Source organism: Scyliorhinus torazame, chromosome 7, assembly GCF_047496885.1.
Source record: "Scyliorhinus torazame isolate Kashiwa2021f chromosome 7, sScyTor2.1, whole genome shotgun sequence".
Lineage (NCBI taxonomy): Eukaryota > Metazoa > Chordata > Chondrichthyes > Carcharhiniformes > Scyliorhinidae > Scyliorhinus > Scyliorhinus torazame.
Window position 1 is genome coordinate 238,165,191 of NC_092713.1, and position 23,379 is coordinate 238,188,569.

Genomic DNA, 23,379 nt, shown 5'->3' on the forward strand with positions numbered 1-23,379 from the left:
CGCAAGTGGGTTATGGAGGGAGAGGGGGTGGCATGGAAGAGGATGGAGATGGCGTCCTGCAAAGGAACGAGTCTGGGGGCGTTGGTGACGGCACCGCTGCCGCTCTCGCCGATAAAGTATACCACGAGCCCGGTGGTGGCGGCAACGCTAAGGATCTGGGGCCAGTGGAGACGGCACAGGGGTGCAATGGGAGCATCGGTGTGGTCCCCGATCAGGGGTAACCATCGGTTTATCCCGGGGAAGATGGACGGGGGGTTCCAGAGCTGGCATCGGCCGGGGATCAGAAAAATGGGGGACCTGTTCATTGACGGAACGTTTGCGAGCCTAGGGGTACTGGAGGAGAAATTTGAGTTGCCCCCGGGAAATGCCTTTAGATATATGCAGGTGAGGGCTTTTGTAAGGCGACAGGTGAGGGAATTCCCGTTGCTCCCAGCACAAGAAATTCAAGACAGGGTGATCTCGGGCGCATGTGTTGGGGAGGGTAAGATGTCGGAAATGCACCAGGAGATGAAAGAGGAAGGGGAAGGGCTGGTAGAAGAGTTGAAGGGTAAATGGGAGGAGGAGCTGGGGGAGGAGGTCGAGGAAGGTCTGTGGGCTGATGCCCTAGGTAGGGTTAATTCCTCCTCCTCGTGTGCCAGGCTCAGCCTGATACAATTTAAGGTGGTCCACAGAGCGCACTTGACGGGTGCGAGGTTGAGTAGGTTCTTTGGGATAGAAGACAGATGTGGAAGGTGCTCAGGGAGCCCGGCGAACCATGTCCATATGTTTTGGTCATGCCCGGCACTGGAGGGGTTCTGGAGAGGAGTGGCGGGAGCAATATCTCAGGTGGTGAAAGTCCGGGTCAAGCCAAGCTGGGGGCTAGCAATATTTGGAGTAGTGGACGAACCGGGAGTGCAGGAGGCGAAAGAGGCCGGCATTCTGGCCTTTGCGTCCCTAGTAGCCTGGCGAAGGATCTTGCTAATGTGGAAGGAGGCGAAGCCCCCCAGCGTGGAGGCCTGGATAAACGATATGGCTGGGTTCATAAAGTTGGAGAGGATTAAGTTCGCCTTGAGAGGGTCTGCGCAGGGGTTCTACAGGCGGTGGCAACCGTTCCTAGACTATCTCGCGGAGCGTTAGAGGAAGGTCGGTCAGCAGCAGCAGCAACCTGGGGGGAGAATTGCGCCCATTGACTCCATTTTCAAGGTAATGGAGAATCTCGATTTGGCGTCAAATCGGGTCCTGCCATGATTTTGGCATTGGAAGCTATTCTCCGCCGAATCACATTTCCCAATTTTGGCGTCGGCTGACGGAGAATCACCAGGATATTTTGCTTACAATATTTTTGATAGTGGGAAATACTTCATTTTGTTTCCAAGCTCCCCTCCCCCCCTAAATAGATTCATAGAAATGGAAATAAAAGATTTGTTTTGTTTTGAACAAGCCAAATCGTTTTTTATGAGATATGGGGCGTCATTCTCCGACCCCCCGCCGGGTCGGAGAATGGCCGTTGGCCGCCGTGAATCCCGCCCCCGCCCCCGCCGAAGTCTCCGCTCCCGGAGATTGGGCGGGGGCGGGAATCCGGCCGCGCCGGTTGGCGGGACCCCCCGCTGGATTCTCCGGCCCGGATGGGCCGAAGTCCCGCCCAGGAATTGCCTGTCCCGCCGACGTAAATCAAACCTGGTATTTACCGGCGGGACCAGGCGGCGTGGGCGGGCTCCGGTGTCCTGGGGGGGCGCGTGGGGCGATCTGACCCCGGGGGGTGCCCCCACGGTGGCCTGGCCCGTGATCGGGGCCCACCGATCCGCGGGCGGGCCTGTGCCGTGGGGGCACTCTTTCCCTTCCGCCCCCGCTACGGCCTCCACCATGGCAGAGGCGGAAGAGACTCTCCCCACTGCGCAAGTGCGGGAAACTGACAGCGGCCGCTGACGCTCCCGCGCATGCGCTGGGAAACTGACAGCGGCCGCTGACGCTCCCGCGCATGCGCCGCATTTCCGCGCCAGCTGGCGGGGCAACAAACGCCATTTCCGCCAGCTGGCGGGGCGGAAATCCCTCCGGCGTCGGCCTAGCCCCTCAATGTTGGGGCTAGGCCGCCAAAGATGCGGAGCCTTCCGCACCTTTGGGCCGGCGCGATGCCCGTCTGATTGGCGCCGGCTTCGGCGCCAGTCGGCGGGCATCCCGCCGTTGGGGGAGAATTTCGCCCAGAATGTCCCAGTTGATGATATTTTACATAATATGCTGTTTTCCTGAGCAGACATTGAGACGTAAGCAGTCAAAATTACAATGGTGTTCATCACTGACGAGAGTCCAGCTGGAAAATGAATGAAGAATAAATGAGCACATACCGTCTTCGCTTCTCTGCTGTAAAGTTTTGAGGTATCTTCTTCCCTTGCCTATTTGCTATGATCTAGAAATTATTTTACTATTGGGGCCAATCAAACCGTAAGTGTAATCTCGCAACGCACAGGAAATCCTAAACGTGCCTCTGACTTTTTTTGGTCCTCATGGGACATGGTAAGTCAAAATGAAATTGGGTGTGAGTGTGCGGCGTGACGTTCAGGCAGCCAAGTGGTGGCAGAATACAAAGCGAGGAGATGTTTCTTGTCCTAGTTTCTGATGTGTTGGGTAATCTGCTACACAGACGAACCAACACGGTTGCGAATGGTACAACTCAGTTTTATTACTAACATTTATTTACAGTGGTAAACTGGTTACTGAGGTTCGATCATAACCCTAGAATCTGTGGACCTATTCCTAATACTATCTTGTAGTGGCACTCAGCACATGGTGGATGTCTGAGTGGCTTGCTATGAGCTCTGTGCCCTGAGCTGTCTCCTGCTGGAATGCTCAGGAAGTGTTGTGTTCCCTGTTTTGTACTGTGTATGCTCTTGCCTGTGATTGGCTGTGGTGTTGTGTGTGAGTTGATTGGTCCGTTGATCTGTCCATCAGTATGTATGTCCTATGATGTTTACCTGAATATCATGACAGTTTCTACAACGTGGGAACAACTTACCTGCGTTGAATCAGTGGTGTAATTGCAATCATGGGCAGCGTTGTGTTCATCTTGTGGAAGTACTTTAACAGCAAAAAGCGTAATTCCGAGGAAGAGTATGATAGTCTCAAAGAGGTAAAAGGCAGCTAACTAGTCCAGTCGGTGCATTTTCACTCTCTGTGCACAGGGGGAAAGGGGAGTTGGCAGCGGTCGATATCCAATCCTATTACGATTATGTGGTTTGGTATTTCTTTATACAGAAGATTGAAACATTGCGACGCCCTTGGAAGGAGCAGTGCTCCGAAAGCTAGTGATTTGAAACAAATCTGTTGGACTTTAACCTGGTGTTGTAAGACTTCTTACTATACTTAGACTGATTGAGCTGAGGCCAACATAGATTTGTAAGGATAAGTTGTCTAATGAGCCTAATTTCTTTTTGTTTTGTGAAGTAAAAGTAGGAGGTAGAGAATTTCAATCGATGTTGTTACAATAATCTTCCAGGAGGCAATTGGGAGAATTGTCCCACAAACTAGTCAAACCGCCTGACATGTCAAATGTGCAGATCATGTGGGTGGCACAGTGGTTAGCATAGCTGCCTCACAGCGCCAGGGACCTGGGTTCAATATCGGCCATGGGTAACCATCTGTGTGGAGTTTGCACTTTCTCCCATGTCTGCGGGGGTTTTCTCCGGATGCTCTGATACTCCAAATAGTTCAAATATGCTGTTCAAACATGCAGATTGTATCTTACGGTTACTGTCCCAGACTACCACATTACCATTCCTAAGTATATCCTGTCAATTAATCCAGAGGCCCATATTAATGCTCTTCAGATGTGGGTTCAAATTCCACCACAGAATGTAGTGAAATTCAATTAATAAATCTGGGATTACAAACTTTGTTTGAAACCATAATTGATTGTTGTGAAAATCTTTCAGGGAACAAAATTAGCTGTCTGGTCTATGTGAGACTCCAGACTCCAAACAATGTGTTTTAACTGCCCTCTGAAACAGCAAGCAGAACACTCTGTTCAAGAGCAATTAGGGATGGGTATCAAGTGCTGGCTTTGTCAATGTCACGCACATACCTGTCAGACTGGGTCTATATGTTTGTGAAGTGAGGGAAACAGCAAGAAACAAAAATCAACTTTATCTTGTCCTTGCCAATCTACCTGTTGCAGATGCATTTGCCCATGACAGTATTCACAGTCCTTGTGGAAACGAAGCCCCAGCTTCATACTAAAGACACATTTTCCATTTAGCATTACAATCATGGCAAAATAGGATAGATTCAGAAAATATCCAGCAGCTCAAACTGGGCATCTGTGAGATACAGTGGGCCATCAGCAAAATCCATTCAATTATGATTGGTAACCAAAGCACAGTACGTACCTTGTTCTACCATTACCATCAAACAAGGAGATCATCCCAAGTTAAACGAGTGCAGGAGAGTATGTCGGAGTAGCTCCAAACAGACCTAAAAATGAGGTGTCAATCTTGTGAAACTACAACATAGATGGAGATCAATGCAAACAGTGGAAGCACCGTGTTAAAGGCAGATTGCACAACCAACGGATTAAATCAAAGCTCTGCAGTCCTGCCACACCCATTCATGAATGGTGCTGGACAACTAAACAACTAACCGGATACAAAGGCTCCATCTTCAATAATGGGGAGCCCAGCACAAATGAGAACACTTTACCTCAGGGACTGCAGAGGTTTACGAATGCAGCTCACACCACCTTCTTCTGAAGGCAACTAGGGATGGGCAATAAATGCTGGCCTAACCAATGATGCCCACATCCCGTAAATTATTATTTTTTACATTGCAACCATCTTCAGCCATCTTAGCCTCCTCCTGAGGTCCCCAACATCACAGATACCAATTTAGTTCCTTCCACTTGAAATTATTTATTTATTTTCCCCCCATTTTTTTTTTTTGTTGAATTTATAATATCAAAAAATGGCTGAAAGAATTGGATATAGCACCAGACAAAATTCAGGCTATAGGATTTGGTACTCCAGGACTTGCCATGCCCCTGGCCAAGCTGTTCCAGTATCATTTTGACATTGACATCTACCTAACATCATGAAAATTAAAGCAGGACAAAGCCAAACCAACCAAGTTCACCTTTCGATATCAGCAAAGCGATGGAAGGTATTGTATGGCTTTTTAAACAATAATCTGCTCACTGCTCAGTTTGGGCTGGACCAGAGCCACTCCATTCCAGATCTTATTACAGCCTCGGTCCAAACACGGACAGAGGAGCTGAATTCCAAACTTGAGGTGTGTGCGAATGTCCTTGATATCATTGCAGTATTTAACCGAGTGTGACGTCTTGGAGACGAGCAATATTGAAGGCAGTGGGAATAAGGCGGAAAGCTTTTGACTGGTTCGAATTATACCTAGTACGAAGGAAGATAGTTGTGGTTGTTGGAGGCTAATTACTTCAGTCCCAGGACAAAAGTGTCCAAAGCCCAGCCATATTCAGCTTCATAATAACCTTACCTCCATCATCAGAAATATTCATTTAATGTTCAGTATCATTCACAACTCCTCAGATACTGAAGCAGTCTGCGCCTGTATGCAGCAAGACCTAGAAAACATATAGGCTTGAGATGATAAGTGGCAAGTAGATTGGCACCACAAGTGCCAGGTAAAGAACATCTTCACAAGAGAGATCTTTCCCCCTTGTCATTCAAGACTATTACCATTGGGCAGCTCAGTGGTTAGCACTGCTGCCTATGGCGCTGAGGACCAGGGTTTGGTCCCAGCCCCAGGTCACTGTGTGTGTGGAGTTTGCACAATCTCCCTGTGCCTGTGTGTGTCTCACCCCCACAACCCAAAGAAGTGTGCGGTAGGTGGATTGGCCATGCTAAATTGCCCCTTAATTGGAAAAATAATTGGATACTCTAAAATTAAAAACAAAACGCCATTACCATCACTGAAACCCCCACTATCAGCAGCCTGAACCAGAAACTTTTTAAAAAATCTAATTTTTATTGGATTTTTCCAATTTTTTAACAAATGTAACAAATAACAGAATTGGTGCAGAATGGGTATAGACAGAACCGAGTTATTGCCAGCATAAATACAAGCAAAACAATACAGAATCAATTCTGAACAGGTCAGTTGAGGAACCAGTGCCCCGGGCTTAAATGCTGGATCAAATCAACAGTGAGGTACCACAGTGAGTGGGGGGAAAAAAAGAGGACAAGATTATATTATTACAGAAGGATAACACCACAGGTTGCACACCCCAAAGTGTAGCAATTCAGCCTAACAACATGAGATTAATTGAATTGAAATAAGATGAATTAAGAACAAAGAACAAAGAAAAGTACAGCACAGGAACAGGCCCTTCGGCCCCCAAGCCTGCGCCGACCATCCAAACTAAAATCTTCTACACTTCTGGGGCCCATATCCCTCTATTCCCATTCTATTCATGTATTTGTCAAGATGCCCCTTAAACGTCACTATCGTCCCTGCTTCCACCACCTCCTTCAGCAGCGAGTTCCAGGCACCCATTACCCTCTATGTAAAAAACCTGCCTCGTACATCTCTAAACTTTGCCCCTCGCACCTGAAACCTATGCCCCCTAGTAATTGACCCCTCTACCCTGGGAAAAAGTCTCTGACTATCCACTCTGTCTTTGCCCCTCATAATTTTGTAGACCTCTAACAGGTCGCTCCTCAACCTCCTTCGTTCCAGTGAGAACAAACCGAGTTTATTCAACCTCTCCTCACAGCCAATGCCCTCCAAACCAGGCAACATCCTGGTAAATCCCTTCTGCACGCTCTCTAAAGCTGCCACATCCTTCTGGTAGTGTGGCGACCAGAACTGAACACCATACTCCCAAATGTGGCCTAACAAAGGTTCTATACAGCTGCAACATGACCTGCCAATTTTTATACTCAATGCCCCGGCCAATGAAGGCAAGCATGCTGTATGCCTTCTTGACTACCTTCTCCACCTGTGTTGCCCCTTTCAGTGACCTGTGGACCTGTACACCTAGATCTCTCTGACAGTCGCACGGGTTCTACCATTCACTGTATATTCCCTATCTGTATTAGACCTTCCAAAATGCATTACCTCACATTTGTCCGGATTAAACTCCATCTGCCATCTCTCCGCCCAAGTCTCCAAACAATCTAAATCCTGCTGTATCCTCTGACAGTCCTCATCACTATCTGCAATTCCACCAACCTTTGTGTTGTCCGCAAACTTACTAATCAGACCAGTTACATTTTCTTCCAAATCATTTATATATACTACGAACAGCAAAGATCCCAGCACTGATCCCTGTGGAACTCCACTAGTCACAGCCCTCCAATCAGAAAAGCACCCTTCCATTGCCACTCTCTGCCTTCTATGACCTAGCCAGTTCTGTATCCATCTTGCCAGCTCACCTCTGATCCCGTGAGACTTCACTTTTTGTACCAGTCTGCCATGAGGGACCTTGTTAACGCCCTGACTGAAGTCCATATAGACAACATCCACTGCCCTACCTGCATCAGTCATCTTTGTGACCTCCTCGAAAAACTCTGTCAAGATAGTGAGACACAACATCCCGTTCACAAAACCGTGCTGCCTCTCGCTATTCATCCACTTGCTTCCAAATGGGAGTAGATCCTGTCTCGAAGAATTCTCTCCAGTAATTTCCCTACCACTGACTTAATTCACCCTTGGAAAGCCCGACAGAAGCAAGTCAGCCAAAGTGGACCCTATAAATTTAAGATAAGAGGTCTCATACTTTACGGAGCTCATCAGATTTTGAACAGATGTCAAAAATTCCATGTGGATGCATTCCATAATCAGCCTATAACAGTTTTGGATGGAGCAATATTGGTCACTAATCCAGAGCATAGGATATTCTTACAAGCCGCAAAGGTCAGAATATTATATAGCCTTTTTCCATTAGAATCCATGATTCTCCCACCCGAGAGACCCAGAATCAGAAATACAGGATTAGACTCTAAGGCTCTATCAAACTCCTCTCCAGTTTTCTGACCATACCTGATCGATAGGATTGAAAGGCCCATATGACCTCGACTACCTGACACTTTAGGCACATTTGAGATAAAGCAGGATCAAACGTGTGTCTCAAGATCAGGCATAATATGAGTACAGCATCCTGAACTGGCCGCCCTCATCTTATTGCAAACCAAAATATTACCAACGTAGTCCATATGTTATTCCATGTTTCCTCATCAATCTTGATAGCCAAGCTTTTTCGCTTGCCTGCAGGACACACAGCATGGTGATGCAGGCTCAGGAATTCAAAACCTCACAGAACTTGCTAATCAGGGGTAGCATGGTGGCGCAGTGGGTTAGCCCTGCAGCCTCACGGCACTGAGGTCCCAGGTTCGATCCCGGTTCTGGATCACTGTCCGTGTGGAGTTTGCACATTCTCCCCATGTTTGCGTGGGTTTCACCCCCTCAACCCAAAGATGTGCAGGCCAGATGGATAAGCCACGCTAAATTGCCCCTTAATTGGAAAAAATAAATTGGGTTCTCTAAATTTATTTTTAAAAAGAAAAAAAAAAAACTTGCTAATCCATTGTTTAGGCTCCACTGAATTCAGGATTCTTTCAATCGGGAAAATCAGGGAGATTTTGTTAAGGATAAAGGAGAAATTAAGACCCAAGGGAGTCTTGTTGTGGATAAAGTGTACAAACTGTAAATATTTAAGAATCTCTCCTGTCTCCGTTCCCCCTGCCCCTATCCCTCCTGCTGCTGCCCTGTCTCCCCACCACCCCCCTTTTGGCTGACGCTCCCTCTCCCCTGAGAGGTGTGCTGCGGCCACCCTTACTGCCTGTCATCCCGTGCTAACCCTCCTCGCTAGTATGGTGGCTCCCCTCCCAGTGCTGGTCTAGCCCTGGCCCTGTTTTACCTACCCATCTCCACCCCCTTGTCTGCTTCCCCTATTCTCGCTCCCCTTTCCCTGTTTCCCATCTTCAAACTGAGAAAAGAGGCAAACATGAAAACGAGGCCGCACAGTCCCGCGCAAAAACATAGTCCATATTACAGTTTTTGTTTTCAGTCCGTCCTCTACTCTCATTCCCTTTCTTTCTCTGTCCCTGCCACTTTCACCGCTGCAGTGTCTGCTCTCCCTCCAGGTTGTTTGTTTTTCCGAACTCATCGGCCTCCGCCGGGGTGCCAAAGCAATGTTCCTTCCCCTGGTATGTCACCCAGAGTCTGGCCAGGAATAGCATGCGAAATCGCACCACTTTCTTGTGGAGCGCCGATTTCGCTCTATTGAATTCGGCCTGCTTTTTTGCCAGGTCCGCCCCAATGTCCTAGTATACCCTGATTCTACGCCCTTCCCACGAGCATGACTTCGTCTGTCAGGCCCACCTCAGGATTTTTTCCCAGTCTTGGAATTGGTGCAGCTTCACAATTATCGCCCTCGGCTGCTACCCAGTTTTGGGTTTAGGCCAGAGCGACCTGTGTGCCCTATCCATCTCTAGGGGGTTTGGAAAGTCTTTCATCCCACCTAGATTGCTCAGCATTTGGGCGATGTAGCCCGTTGGGTCCAGTCCCTCAATCCCCTCTGGCAGATCCACGATCATAGAATTTACAGTGCAGAAGGAGGCCATTCGATCCATCGAGTCTGCACCGGCCCTTAGAAAGAGCACCCCACTTAAGCCCACACTTCGAACCCCGTTATCCAGTAACCCCACCTAACCTTTTTGGACACTAAGGGCAATTTAGCATAGCCAATCCACTTAACCTGCACATCTTTGGACTGTGGGAGGAAACCGGAGCACCCGGAGAAAACCCACGCAGACACGGGGAGAACGTGCAGACTCCACGCAGACAGTGACCCAAACTGGGAATCAAACCGGGGACCCTGGAGCTGTGAAGCAACTATGCTAACCACTGTGCTACTGCACTGCCCATGATGCGGACGTTTTGCCGCCTGGTCCTATTCTCCCGGTCCTCGACCTTCCCTTTTAGGTTCCCCTGTGCCGCCACCAACCTCTTCACCTCGGCTTCCACGATCCTGTCGTTCTGGTCCATTGACGCCTTCTCCAGGTCCAGGATCGTCTCCTCCTGGGCCTCCACCTTCCGTCACAGGTCTTCTATCGTGCGCGGAAGGGTGGCTATCGCTTCCGTCACCGCCTCCTTCATCACCACCTGGAACTTTGTCTTGATCGCTTCCTTCATGGCGATTAGTTCTTTTTCAAAACGTTCCTCCATCCGTCCCCCTGTGTAAGATGGAGGGGGGGAGGGGGGCGTGATGTCGTTGTCTGCTCCTGCTCTGCTGTTAACGTTGCTGATCTCTCCCTCTCCTGGTTTACCTGGGCCTCCGCCTCGCCTCGTGGGGCCCCGGTCTGCTCGCCCGCTGTTCCTGCCCCTTTCCTTCGCTTATGCTTCCGACTTTTCGCTGTCCCCTCTATCTGTTGTTCACAGGAATCCTCTTTCCTTCTCGCGCTCTTGGTGCCTTTTGTATTCGGGTGGTTTTAGGTGGCCTTTTGGACCAAAAACTCAAGTAAATTCACTGTGTTGGGTCCAACTGGGAGGAGAGCCACCTGATGTGCGTCCGCTCAGCACATCGCCGCCACCGGAAGTCCTCTTGTAGCTCAATTGACACATCCTTGGAACCATTCTGGTAAATCTCCTTCACTCTCTCTCATATACATTTTCTTTTACTTTACCTTTCTCGCTTCTGATTTTAGCTCCTTCATTGTTTTCCTTTTAACTATGGAGGAAGGCTTAGATTAGGATACTGTGGATATAATTTTGAAATGAAAATTGCTTATTGTCACAAATAGGCTTCAAATGAAGTTACTGTGAAAAGCCCCTAGTCGCCACATTCCGGCGCCTGTTCGGGGAGGCTGGTACGGGAATTGAACCGTGCTGCTGGCCTGCCTTGGGGGTAGCACTTGTCGTGTTATTCACCCTGGGGTAACACGGACTGCAACACGATGCAGTGAAATGATCAAGCTTACACCAAACATAGGCGTTGGTTCAATAAGATTTATTGAACTTGAGTAACGAAGCACACAGCTGCCTGTGGGTTGACTCTCTACTACGCTAAGTAAACTAACATTAACTATCTAGACCAGGCTAGCTCTGATCCACGTGTAGAAGGTGTTGAATGATTTGTACACCCTGACTGTCACTACAGCTATCACCAGTGGAAAGAGGCAGAGTGCTGATGCCTCGTGTGTTTTATAGTTGGAAGCCCCCCTCTGGTGTTCTGTCTGGTGATTGGTCGTGTTCTGTTCTGTATGTTGATTGGCTCACCTGGGTGTCTGTCACTGCCTGCTTTTACCTCATGATGTGCATGGGTGCATATTGTGGCATCCCCCTTTTAAAAAAAAAAATTTGTCGGCTGCTTAGAGCATATACGACATATTTACAAAAGTAACTATAAACAGCAATTGGTGAGTGAATGGATATGTACATGTAAGGTGTCTAGCGTGAAGAAACATAACAGTATATATACAAAGGAACTATTTATAAGTCCAGTTGGGCTGTCGTCGGATTCCTGTGGACCGCCTGAGAGGTGGAGGCAGGGATGATGGTGTCTTGACAGGTTGGCATGCAGCCAGGTTGGTGGCCTCGCGGAGCGAGGTGTCCGGATAAGGCAGAACGACATCTGGTAATGTGAGATCCGGTGGTGGGCAGGCAAGTTTGCGTAGTGCCCTTCTGTTGCGCCTGACAATAGATCCATCAGCCATGCGAACCACAAACGACCTGGGAGCAGCCTGTCGAACAACAACAGCTGGAGCTAACCAGCCTCCACCAGGCAACTTGACGCGAACAGCGTCCTTCGGAGAGAGCACAGGCAGATCAGTAGCATGAGCATCATATGTTAGCTTTTGCCGGGTTCTGATCTGCATCTTTTGCAGCACTGGAAGGTGATCCAGGTCAGGTACATGAATGACCGGAACCGTCGTCCGCAGGTTACGATTCATAAGGAGCTGAGTCGGAGACATACCGTTGGACAGAGGGGTTGCCCTGCACGCCAGGAGCGCAAGGTTAAAGTCAGAAGCCGATTCCGCAGCCTTACAGAGCATCTGCTTCACGATATGGAACCCTTTTTCAACCTTCCCATTAGATTGCGTGTAATGCGGGCTTGAGGTGATGTGCTGGAAGTGGTATTGCTTTGCGAAGTTGGACCATTCTTGACTATAGAAACAGGGACCGTTGTCGCTCATAACCGTGAGCGGGATTCCATGACTGACAAATGCCTCCATGCAGGCCTTTATGACAGTCCTGGATGTTAGGTCAGACAGTTTCACTACCTCGGGGTAACTGGAGAAGTAATCAATTATCAGGACGTAGTCACACCCGTTGGCGTGAAAAAGGTCAACGCCGACCTTAGACCACTGAGAGGTCACGATCTCGTGCTGCTGGAGCGTTTCTTTGGGCTGAGCAGACTGGAAGCGCTGGCAGGTCGCGCAACTGAGGACCATGTTTGATATATCCTCATTGATGCCGGGCCAATAGATAACCTGCCGGGCCCTGCGCCTGCACTTCTCAATACCGAGGTGTCCCTCGTGCATCTGCGTGAGCACCAAGCTCTGGAGGCTGCGCGGAATGGCGATGCGATCCAATTTCAGGAGGATCACCTCGACCACAGTTAGGTCATTCTTTACATTACAGTATTGGGGGCATTGCCCTTTCTGCCAGCCATTTGTGAGGTGATGTATGACCCGCTGCAGAAGAGGGTCCTTGGCGGTCTCTCCTCGAATGATGACGAGGCGTTCGTAGGATGTCGGGAGGGTACTGGTACACAGTTGCACCTGTGCCTCAATGTCGTGTATGAAGTCTACCTGCTCACATGGCGAGGTGATGGCACGCAACAGGGCATCCGCGATGATTAGCTCCTTTCCAGGTGTATAAACCAGTTCAAAATCATACCTGCGGAGTCGAAGGAGAATGCGCTGGAGCCTGGGTGTCATGTAATTTAAGTCCTTGAGTATAATGTGCACTAGGGGTCTGTGGTCCGTCTCTACTGTAAAGTTCGGGAGACCATAGACATAATCGTGGAATTTCACGATGCCAGTGAGAAGGCCCAACCATTCTTTCTCTATTTGAGCATATCGTTGCTCAGTGGGGATCATGGACCTTGACGCGTAGGCCACTGGAGCCCAGGACGAGGTGTCATCCTTCTGGAGGAGCACCGCCCCAATGCCGTCCTGGGGTCTGTGGAGATTTTAGTCTCCCTCGCTGGGTCAAAAAAAGCTAGAACAGGAGCGGTGGTCAGCATCGCTTTCAACTCAAGCCACTCTGCTTGTTGTGCAGGTAGCCACTGGAAAGTGGTGGACTTCTTCACCAGGTGCCTGAGGGTCGTGATGTGTGACACGAGGTTGGGAATGAACTTCCCCCAAAAATTTACCATCCCCAGGAAAAGGGGATGTCCTCTGCCAACAGCACTCTTCAGGCCGACATTGAGGAGCCACTATTGCAATTGTCCTCTGGGGTCTTCATTGTGTTGATGGCCTTGACTTTGTCCGAGTCTGGTTGCGCGCCTTGCTGGGAGATCTGATCACCCAGAAACTTAACTGACGACATGCCAAAGGAGCATTTGGTTTTATTTCATTTCAGGCCGTTGGCATGTATGCGCCTGAAGACTTGTTGCAGGCGAGAAATATGTTCCTCCGGGGTCGTGGACCATATGATGACGTCGTCAACATAAACCCGCACACTGTCAATGCCCTCTAGCATTTGCTCCATTATTCAATGAAAGATTTCGGAGGCCGAAACAATACCAAACGGACAGCGGTTATAGCAATATCTTCCGAAGGGTGCATTAAACGTGCAGAGCTTCCTGCAGGACTCGTCCAGTTGTATCTGCCAGAAGCCACATGATGCATCCAGCTTTGTAAAGAATTTAGCATGTGCCATCGCACTTGTCAGCTCCTCCCGCTTCGGGATCGGGTAGTGTTCCCTCATAATGTTGCAGTTCAGATCCTTGAGATCGATACAAATGTGCAGTTCTCCAAAGGGCTTCTAGACACAGACCATCGAGCTGACCCAGTCAGTTGGTTCCGTCACCTTGGATATTATTCCCTGATCTTGGAGCTCCTGCAGCTGCGCCTTTAGACGGTCTTTTAGGGACGCCGGCACCCGGCATGGCGCATGGATGACAGGCGTGGCATCAGGCCGGAGTAGAATTTTATAGCGGTAGGGCAGCGTACCCATCCCACTGAACACATCCGGGTATTGCCATAGTAGCTCCTCAATGTCGGCCTGAAGAGTGCTGTTGGCAGAGGACATGGCATGAACACGCTGGACGAGATGGAGTAGCTTGCATGCATGGGCACCAAGCAGAGAAGCCTTGCCGGGCTTCTCAAACCGCAAAGTGGCCTTGATGGCCTTGTTGGATACATGCAGGTGACAGGACCCTAACGCAGTGATGGCATTTCCAATGTAGTCGAACAACTGGCCGGCCGGTGGAAGAATTGTTGGCTGCCTTTGGATACGAGCAAGATCTGCTTGGGATATTAGATTGGCCGAAGCACCGGTGTCCAGCTTGAACCGGATGCTACAATCGTTGACTTGTTCTGTGGCACGCCACTCGTCCGCAGAATCCACATTGAGGATGGGTGTGTGTGTTGCTGAATGCGAGGACGCCTTGTCATGCATGGTGATGATGCCCACTCGATATGGGGACTCTGGGCAGTCGTCCTCTGGATCTGTGATGGGATCAGGTTCCAAATCCAGCAGCCCTTGCTGCACACTTCGAACACATCTGCGTTGGAACTAGGATCGCTGGCCCCCTATCGGAGGTGCAGACCTGCAAAAAGCTGCATAATGGCCAAGCTTTCTGCAGTTGAGACATCACCTGCCTCTTGCAGGGAATTGCCGCTTTAAATGGGCGGTGCCGCTGTTGGGGCACGTCATCACGTCGACGTCGTGCCACTCGTTGCGTTGTCGCACATGCGCAGTGCGGCGAGCCACCGCTTGCACCTGTACAGTGTAGTCTTCGGCCGCTTCGTTCTGCCGACCATGATGCGCATGCGTGGGACCCCTGGAAAAGCGTGCAAAATGGCCGCCTTCATCGATGCTCTGGCGCCACATTCGGACGATGGCCTGTACACTCTCAGCTTCGCGGGAGGCAAGTTGGTCCTGCTCTGTCGACTTAAGGCAGGAATAGCGACTTTTCGTGGACTTTGCACTGGCAGGGTCATATTTTTTATTTTTAGGAGCTGCTCCCGCAGGGCGTCGGAGTGGACGCCAAATACGATCTGATCCCTGATGATTGAGTCAGCGGTGTCACCGTAGTTGGAGGATTGCGCTAGAATGCGAAGATGAGTGATAAAAGACTGGAAAGGCTCATCCTTACGCTGAAGGCGCTGCTGGAAGACATAACGCTCGAAGCCTTCGTTCATCTCGACCTCACAGTGACTGTCGAATTTGGCTAAGACTGTCTGCAACTTGGTCTTGTCCTCACCATCCGCAAAAGTGAGTGAATTGAAGATTTGTATGGCCTGGTCCCCTGCAGTCGACAGTAGCAGCATGATTTTCCGGACATCGGACGCACTTTCGAGGCCCGAGGCCTCAAGGTATGGACTGAATTTCTGCTTGAAGACCTGCCAGTTGGCACCAAGGTTCCCGGAGATCCGGAGCTGAGAAGGTGCCAGGATCTTTTCCATGCGGCTGGAAGGCAGTTGCTGATAGTCAGTGAATTTTCGAAGGTAAATTACTTAGAAGCAGTAGCCACACCTGGTATCATGTCATGTTATTCATCCTGGGGTAACACGGACTGCAACACGATGCAGTGAAATGATCAAGCAAACACTAAACGTAGGCGTTGGTTCAATAAGATTTATTGAACTTCAGTAACGAAGCACACAACTGCCTGTGGGTTGACTCTCTACTACGCTAAGTAAACTAACATTAACTATCTAGACCAGGCTAGCTCAGATCCACATGTAGAAGGTGTTGAATGATTTGTACACCCTGACTGTCACTACAGTTGTCACAAGTGGAAAGAGGCGGAGTGCTGATGCCTCGTGTGTTTTATAGTTGGAAGCCCCCCTCTGGTGTTCTGTCTGGTGATTGGTCGTGTTCTGTTCTGTATGTTGATTGGCTCACCTGGGTGTCTGTCACTGCCTGCTTTTACCTCATGATGTGCATGGGTGCATATTAAGACAGCAGTAAATGTTACTCAATGGAGCCTTTTGCACAATCTCTACATCCCAGTATACAAAGTAATCCAGAATATTTCTCAGCCTCTCACATTATATTGAAATAGGCAATTAAATAATGTATGTATGCTGAAATGGGGAAAATTGAAGGCCTTTCACAGAAGGTTTGAATCAAATATATTGATGATGGAAGAATCTGTGTGTGTCCAGCATATTAGATGGGTTGTGTTGTCTTGTTACATGTTATGCCTGCTCCCTTTTATCCTCTTATGTATTCATAGAATCATAGAATCACTACAGTACAGAAGGAGACCATTCAGCCCATCTGCACCAATCCTATGAAGGAGCACCCTACCTAGGCCCAATCCAAACACCCACCATTCCCGGAAACCCCACCTAGGGGCAATTTAGCGTGGTCAATCGATCTAACCTGCACATCTTTGGACTGTGGGAGGAAACCGGAGCACCCGGAGGAAAACCATGCAGACAGTCACCCGACGTCGGAATTGAACCTGGGTCCCTGCCGCTGTGATGCAGCAGTGCTAACCACTGTGCCGCAGTGCCACCCCTTACTGTAATTTCATTAATTTGCTTGATGTATATTTCATTGCATAGCTTGTCTCTTTATTAATCGGATGATTTTTCAAATAGACCCAACCTACAGAAAAGCAGATTCTGGTTCTTGGTTTAGATGGTGCTTGAAAAACCAGCATTCTCAACTGTTTGGCCAACCACACAGTGAAGCGTAGCACATCACCTACTCAAGGTTTTAATGCCATCTGCATACACACAGGAGGCTAAAAATTGGATTTCCTTGAAAGTGAGTACAGTATTCTGCAAACAGCATGCAGGCTGCGGGATCCAGAAGAGTTGTGGGAAAAAAGTTATTTAAAATCTCTATTTGACCAAACTTTTGTTCATCGGTCCTAACATCTCCTTATATGATGAATGTCATATTTTGTTTTATAATACTCCCGTGTTTCTTGTCTTGGAATTTTTTTTAACTTTAAAGGCGCTATTTGAATACAAGTTGTTGTTATCCACAGGAAAAACAATCCTGTAACTTGAGATAGTTTTAAAAAAAGTTTAGAGTGCCCAGTGTAGCCACCTGGGTTGGCCACGTCCCGACTTAAAATGGAGGACCGCAAAGACTAAAGGGAAATTCAGCCAACACAGGCAAAAACGAGCAAGTGCAGAACTCCTGTGTATTGGAACTTGCAAAAACCAGACAGCACTGAAACCAGCAGCCATCTGCATAGTAATGAGCGATTCCCAGGCACAATTGATACACTTCAGATGAATAAGGCCAAGCCAGACTCCTCGGCACCAGCAGGAGCCAAGACAAAGGAAGGCCAACGGACATTTAGGGACCGCCCAGCGATCAGGGAACAACTCCAGTATTGGAGAAATCGATCCAAGTGATCGGAACGCAGTCCAATCACTTGGAACCAGGTACGGGGTCCGCCCCAAAGGGCGGGAAGCCCCTGGGGACTATAAAATGGAGTCCCCAAGTTCAAAGCGTCCTTCTTGGCAGGGTCACTCAGCAACGCGAATCAACCCTTGACAGTGACCTGCCCAGCTGCTGCACCAACCAAGTAAGTCTCTCCAGTCAACGCTCGCTACGAGATAGGCGCTCCTAGCTACAAGTCCATACCAGCTTTTGAATCCTGCAGACTCGGGACCTGAACGAAAGGCCATTTGTTCCCCTGACCTGGTGGGCTAATTCCGAAGCTAAGTATAGGCCATTTAGTGATAGAAATAGTCTAGAAAGTAGAGTGTATGCATAAGTAGTGACTTACTGTATATAATAAATGTGTTTTGATTTGAATCTTACTAATTGGTGTGTTGAGTTATTGATCAGTACTTGAACTTGAACCTCGTGGCGGTATCATAAAGATACCTGGCGATTCTAGAGCAAAGGTTAAACAAACAGAGCAAATTACGAATTAAGAGCCAACCAAAAGTTAGCAACACCAATTCATTTTTTCCAATTAAGGGGTAATTTAGTGTAGCCAATCCACCTACCCTGCACATCTTTGGGTTGTGGGGGCGAAACTCACGCAAGCACGGGGAGAATGTGCAAACTCCACACAGACAGTGACCCAGAGCCGGGATCGAACCTGGGACCTCGGCGCCGTGAGGCATCAGGGCTAACCCACTGTGCCACCGTGCTGCCCTACTCGAGATAGTTAATGAGATGCAAGATGTTATTGCGAAACCAAGGCAAAATGCAAAGACACAACACAGTTGAAGAATAAGCGGAGACAAAATATTGGTGATTAGGTCAAGTCAAAAAGTCTGCAGGTCAGAGCAAGTTAAAGTGTGCACAGCTTTGTTATCCTGGGAAACAAAATATTAGTTAATTTTGACATTGGAGTAAAGAAAAGAGAAAATCTATAGAATGGATTATTTTCAGTTTGGGAGGAACAGAAGGAAACGACTAACTCTTTCCATTAGAATAAGAATCCTAAAATAACCTTGACAGATATAGAAGCAATATAAAAAAAGTATTTGGCACAAAAGAGATAGATGTCATAGATTATCATAGAATTTACAGTGCAGAAGGAGGCCATTCGGCCCATCAAGCCTGCACCGGCTCTTGGCAAGAGCACCTTACCCAAGGTCAACACCGCCACCCTATCCCCATAACCCAGTAACCCCACCCAACACTAAGGGCAATTTATCACGGCCAATCCACCTAACCTGCACATCTTTGGACTGTGGGAGGAAACCGGAGCACCCGGAGGAAACCCACGCACACACGGGGAGAATGTGCAGACTCCGCACAGACAGTGACCCAAGCCGGAATCGAACCTGGGACCCTGGAGCTGTGAAGCAATTGTGCTATCCACAAGGCTACCGTGCTGCCCCGTGAAGTGCTAATTGAAGTCAGAGCGGAGAAGCAAGGTCAACATTTCCACAAATTAAGAGATAAAGGTGGGCCTTCTAAAGTACAGATGCTAGTTAGATCAGCGAGAGATAGAAGAAGCTATATTTCTGAGGAATTGAAAGTTTCCTAATATAGACACACCAAGCTGATTAGAGAACAGGGCACAGTGATTCAGCTATCACATTGTTAATGAAATTCAAAGTTTTATATGCACTAAGGTTATGTCCTATGAAAGAAGCTGTTGAAGATAAAATTGAATTCTTTAGAGTGTGTCAGATTAGATTATGAATTTGGGAAGCCATTAATGATGAAAAAGGAAACAAAAAATTTGAAGTGTTGGGTGCTCTGAGGTACAGGCGAACCAACACGGCTGCGACTGGTACAACGCAGTTTTATTCCATTAAACTATTTATACATCAGACTTGGTACTCAGCACGTTGTGACTGTGTGAGTGTCTTGCTATGAGGTCCTGGCCCTGTGCCGTCTCCAGATGGACTGCCCAGGAAGTGTCGTGTTTCTTGTTTTATACTGTGTCTGCTCTTTTCTGTGATTGGCTGTCGTGTTATGTGTGCTAATTGGTCCGTTGGTCTGTCTATCATTATGTATGTGTTATGATGTATGTTTGAATATCATGACATCCCCCCTTTTTTTACAAGATTATGTGCCTACGTGGTTATAAATATAAATGTGTCCTGAGTGCAGCTAAAGGTGTGTGTGTGTGCGTAATATTTACATCATGTACATGGGGCTTAACTATATACAAGGGGCGATGTCAGGTGTGACATGCTAACGAGGTTGTACCATAACAAAAGAAGAACAACGTGGAAATTTGGAACGATCAAACGAAGCCTGTAACGATAAAACAGAGACATGTTATAAAACAGTGGTTGCAAAAGTTTGACGTGTGAACAGTCTCATAAGTCCAGTCTAGTAGGTGGGCGACAAATTCGGGTTGACCGTTAGGGTGGCACTCCATTCATCGCCCGGATTGATGGTGTTGACCCGGTTCGCATCAATGACCGCAACCCGGAAGGCGTCTTGGTCATCTGTGTCGTCGGTTTGGATGTCGTGATGTGGAGGCTGAATGGTCCGCACGTTCCTGCGAGGTTGTCGGAGATGTGGAAGATCAACAAGTTGAGCCGCTCGACAGTAGGCAGCGTAGTGGCCCATCTTGCCACAGCGTAGGCATTGTCCTTTTAAATGTGCAGCTCCACAGTTGCCACACGTCATGATGTCATGGCGTTCGTTACGCCACTGCGCATGCGCAGTTCGGTCTTGCGTCGGGCGCGCCTGCACAGCACGTCCCTCAGTGTTGCCGTAGGTTTTGGCGCGCACAAACGCGGGAGGCCTTAAAAAGCGCGCGAAACGGCCGCCCTCGTCCGGGCCGCGAGCCGGGAGAAACTCGATTGCCTGGACGCGTTCAGCCTCTTGGGCGGCCTGGCTTGCCGATTCGATCGCATGCGACCCCCTCCGTGCTGATTTGGTCGCCTGAAATTGGGCATAGCGGCTAGGCGCATTCTCATGCAGGACACAGGCTTCAACTGCAGTTGCTAAGGTCAGGCCTTTAATTTTTAGAAGCTGCTGGTGTAGGCCACTGGAGGCAACGCCAAAAACGATCTGGTCCCGGATCATGGACTCTGAGGTGGTGTCGTAACCGCAGGACTGCGCGAGTATGCGGAGGTGCGTCAGGAAGGACTGAAAGAGCTCATCCTTACCTTGCAGGCGCTGCTGAAAGACATACCTCTCAAAGCTTTCATTGTCCTCAACGTTGAAGTGCTTGTCGAGCTTGAGGAGGACCGTGTCATACTTAGCTTTGTTCTCGCCTTCCGCGAACACCAAGGAGTTGTATACATCGATGGCGTGCTGACCTGCGGTAGTGAGGAGCATGGCAATCTTCGTTTCGTCCGAGGCGCCCTGTTTTTCATTGGCTTGCATGAAGAGTTCGAAGCACTGCTTGAAGAGCTTCCAATTTGTGCCCAGGTTCCCAGCGACTTGCAACGGCTGCAGTTTGTTGCGGGTGTCCATGGCTCAGGATGGCAGATTTGCCGGTAGGTATCGATTCATTCCTGGTATCATGAAGTGTTGGGTGCTCTGAGGTACAGGCAAACCAACACGGTTGCGTTTGGTACAAAGCAGTTTTATTCCATTAAACTATTTATACATCAGACTTGGTACTCAGCACGTTGTGACTGTGTGAGTGTCTTGCTATGAGTTCCTGGCCCTGTGCTGTCTCCAGATGGACTGCCCAGGAAGTGTCGTGTTTCTTGTTTTATACTGTGTCTGCTCTTGTCTGTGATTAGCTGTCGTGTTATGTGTGCTAATTGGTCTGTTGGTCTGTCTATCATTATGTATGTGTTATGATGTATGTTTGAATATCATGACAAAATTGAGAACCACTAAGTTAATATAAACAAGATAAAAATAAAAAATATTTGCTTCAGTGCATGTGGGAGGAATTTAATTTTCAATCAACAATATTTGTGTGAAGTGTGTAACTTTGGCCACAAAATCAAGAATGCTGGTAATCTTTGGTGTAGAACTTTCAAGATGATGGATAACTTAAGTTAAAATTAACTACAAACCATCATTAAATGTCAAGCAGTAGTCCAGAGGAGAGAATCCAACAGATCTGGCAGAAATAAAGATTGATGGAAACCCTGCTGTTGAACAGGTTGGAAAATGGAGAAAGATTATTTACAATAGAACGTTGTACTTAAAGTGTAAAGAGAACAGCCTTTTAACTAAATTGTACATGTTTCACCTGTATGACATACAGCCTTGCAATTAGATATTTTACTGTAGCATACAGAAATACAATGGGTGCAACTGATCACTGGAGGTTTACAGATGGTACAGGGTGTTGTGGTAAGCAGTATAGAAATTCATAGTTAGAACTATCTAGGCAGATCAGTTCATGTAGCAGTCAGGCTATACTGATCAAAGGCTAGGAATCCTGCAGGGAGTAACTCGCCTCCTGACTCCACAAAGCTGTTTACAATCTACAAGGCACAAGCTAGGAATGTGATAGAATACTCTCCCCTTGCCTGGATGTGTGGCTCCAATGACACTCCAGAACCTTGACACCATCCAGGACAAAGGATCCTGCTTCAGTGACATCCATTCCACAAACATTCATTCCCTCCACCAGCAATGCATAGGAGCAGCAGTGTGTACCATTTACAAGAAGCACTGTAGGAACTCACCAAGACTCAGATATCATAGAATTTACAGTGCAGTTACTCCTTAACAGCACCTTCCGAACACATGACCATTATAATCTGGAAGGACAAGGGCAGCAGATACATAGGAACACCACCACCAGGAAGCTCCCCTCTGTGGTAGTACGCATTAGGGGTCATGTGGGACTGTGAAGCCGTGATGTCATTGGCTGACAGATCCCGGGTCCTGGTTGGCTGTTGACCTCTAGCTCTGCCCTGAAGGCAGAGTATAAGAACCAGGAGTTCTCCCCCGCAGGCCAGTCTGTTACTGAACTGCGGGGAACAAGTCACGCTTAATAAAGCCTCATCGACTTCATCTCTATTCGTCTCTCGTGAGTCTTTGTGCGCTACAATTTATTAAGCGTGCTTAAAGGACTATGGAGCTCAGGATCATCCCGGAATGCCTGAGGATCAGCCCCCACGCAGTGAACTCAGCAGCAGTTTTCAAACACTGGCAGACTTGTTTCGAGGCCTGCCTCAGAACGGCCCCCGGCCGGGTCACAGAAGACCAGAAACTACAGGTCCTGCACTCGAGGTTAAGCACGGAGATTTTCCCTCTCATCGAAGACGCAGAGGCTTTCCAGACGGCGTTCGCAGCACTCAAGAGCATCTATGTTCGCCCAGTGAACCAGATCTACGCACGCTACCAACTCGCAATGAGACGGCAAAGTCCCGGAGAATCGCTGGACGAATTCTACGCCGCGCTGCTAATTTTGGGACGGGCCTGCAGCTGCCCACTGGTAAACGCGATTGAACACATGGACATGTAGATGCGCGATGCTTTTGTCGCAGGTATGACCTCTCCCCAAATCCGCCAAAGACTTTTGGAAAAAGAGTCGCTGGGACTCTCAGGCCCTTGCAGCCTCCCTGGATGTAGCCGCGCGAAACGCCCGCGCGTACGGCCCCGACCGCGCGGCAGCCCCTTGGGCTCCGTGGACCCCCGTCGCGACAAACACCCCCCCCCCACCCCACAGGCTTGCGCAGTTCAGACTCCAAGTCGTCCCGGGGGGGCCCGCTGCTATTTCTGCGGCCAGGCGAAACACCCCCGGCAGCGCTGCCCGGCCCGCGCAGCGATTTGCAAGAGCTGCGGGAAAAAGGGCCATTTCGCGGCTGTGTGCCGGTCCCGGGAGGTCGCCGCTGTCCCAGGAGAAGAAGCAGTCCTGCGCGTTTCTAACAAAGAACAAAGAAATGTACA

The 23,379-nt window shown here is 48.8% G+C and overlaps 1 pseudogene; it reads left to right on the plus strand.

Moving 5' to 3' along the window:
- Nucleotides 1-486: 486 nt before the first annotated feature.
- LOC140427392 (ADP-ribosylation factor-like protein 9) overlaps nucleotides 487-23,379 on the plus strand; it is a 35,626-nt pseudogene continuing 12,733 nt past the window's right edge.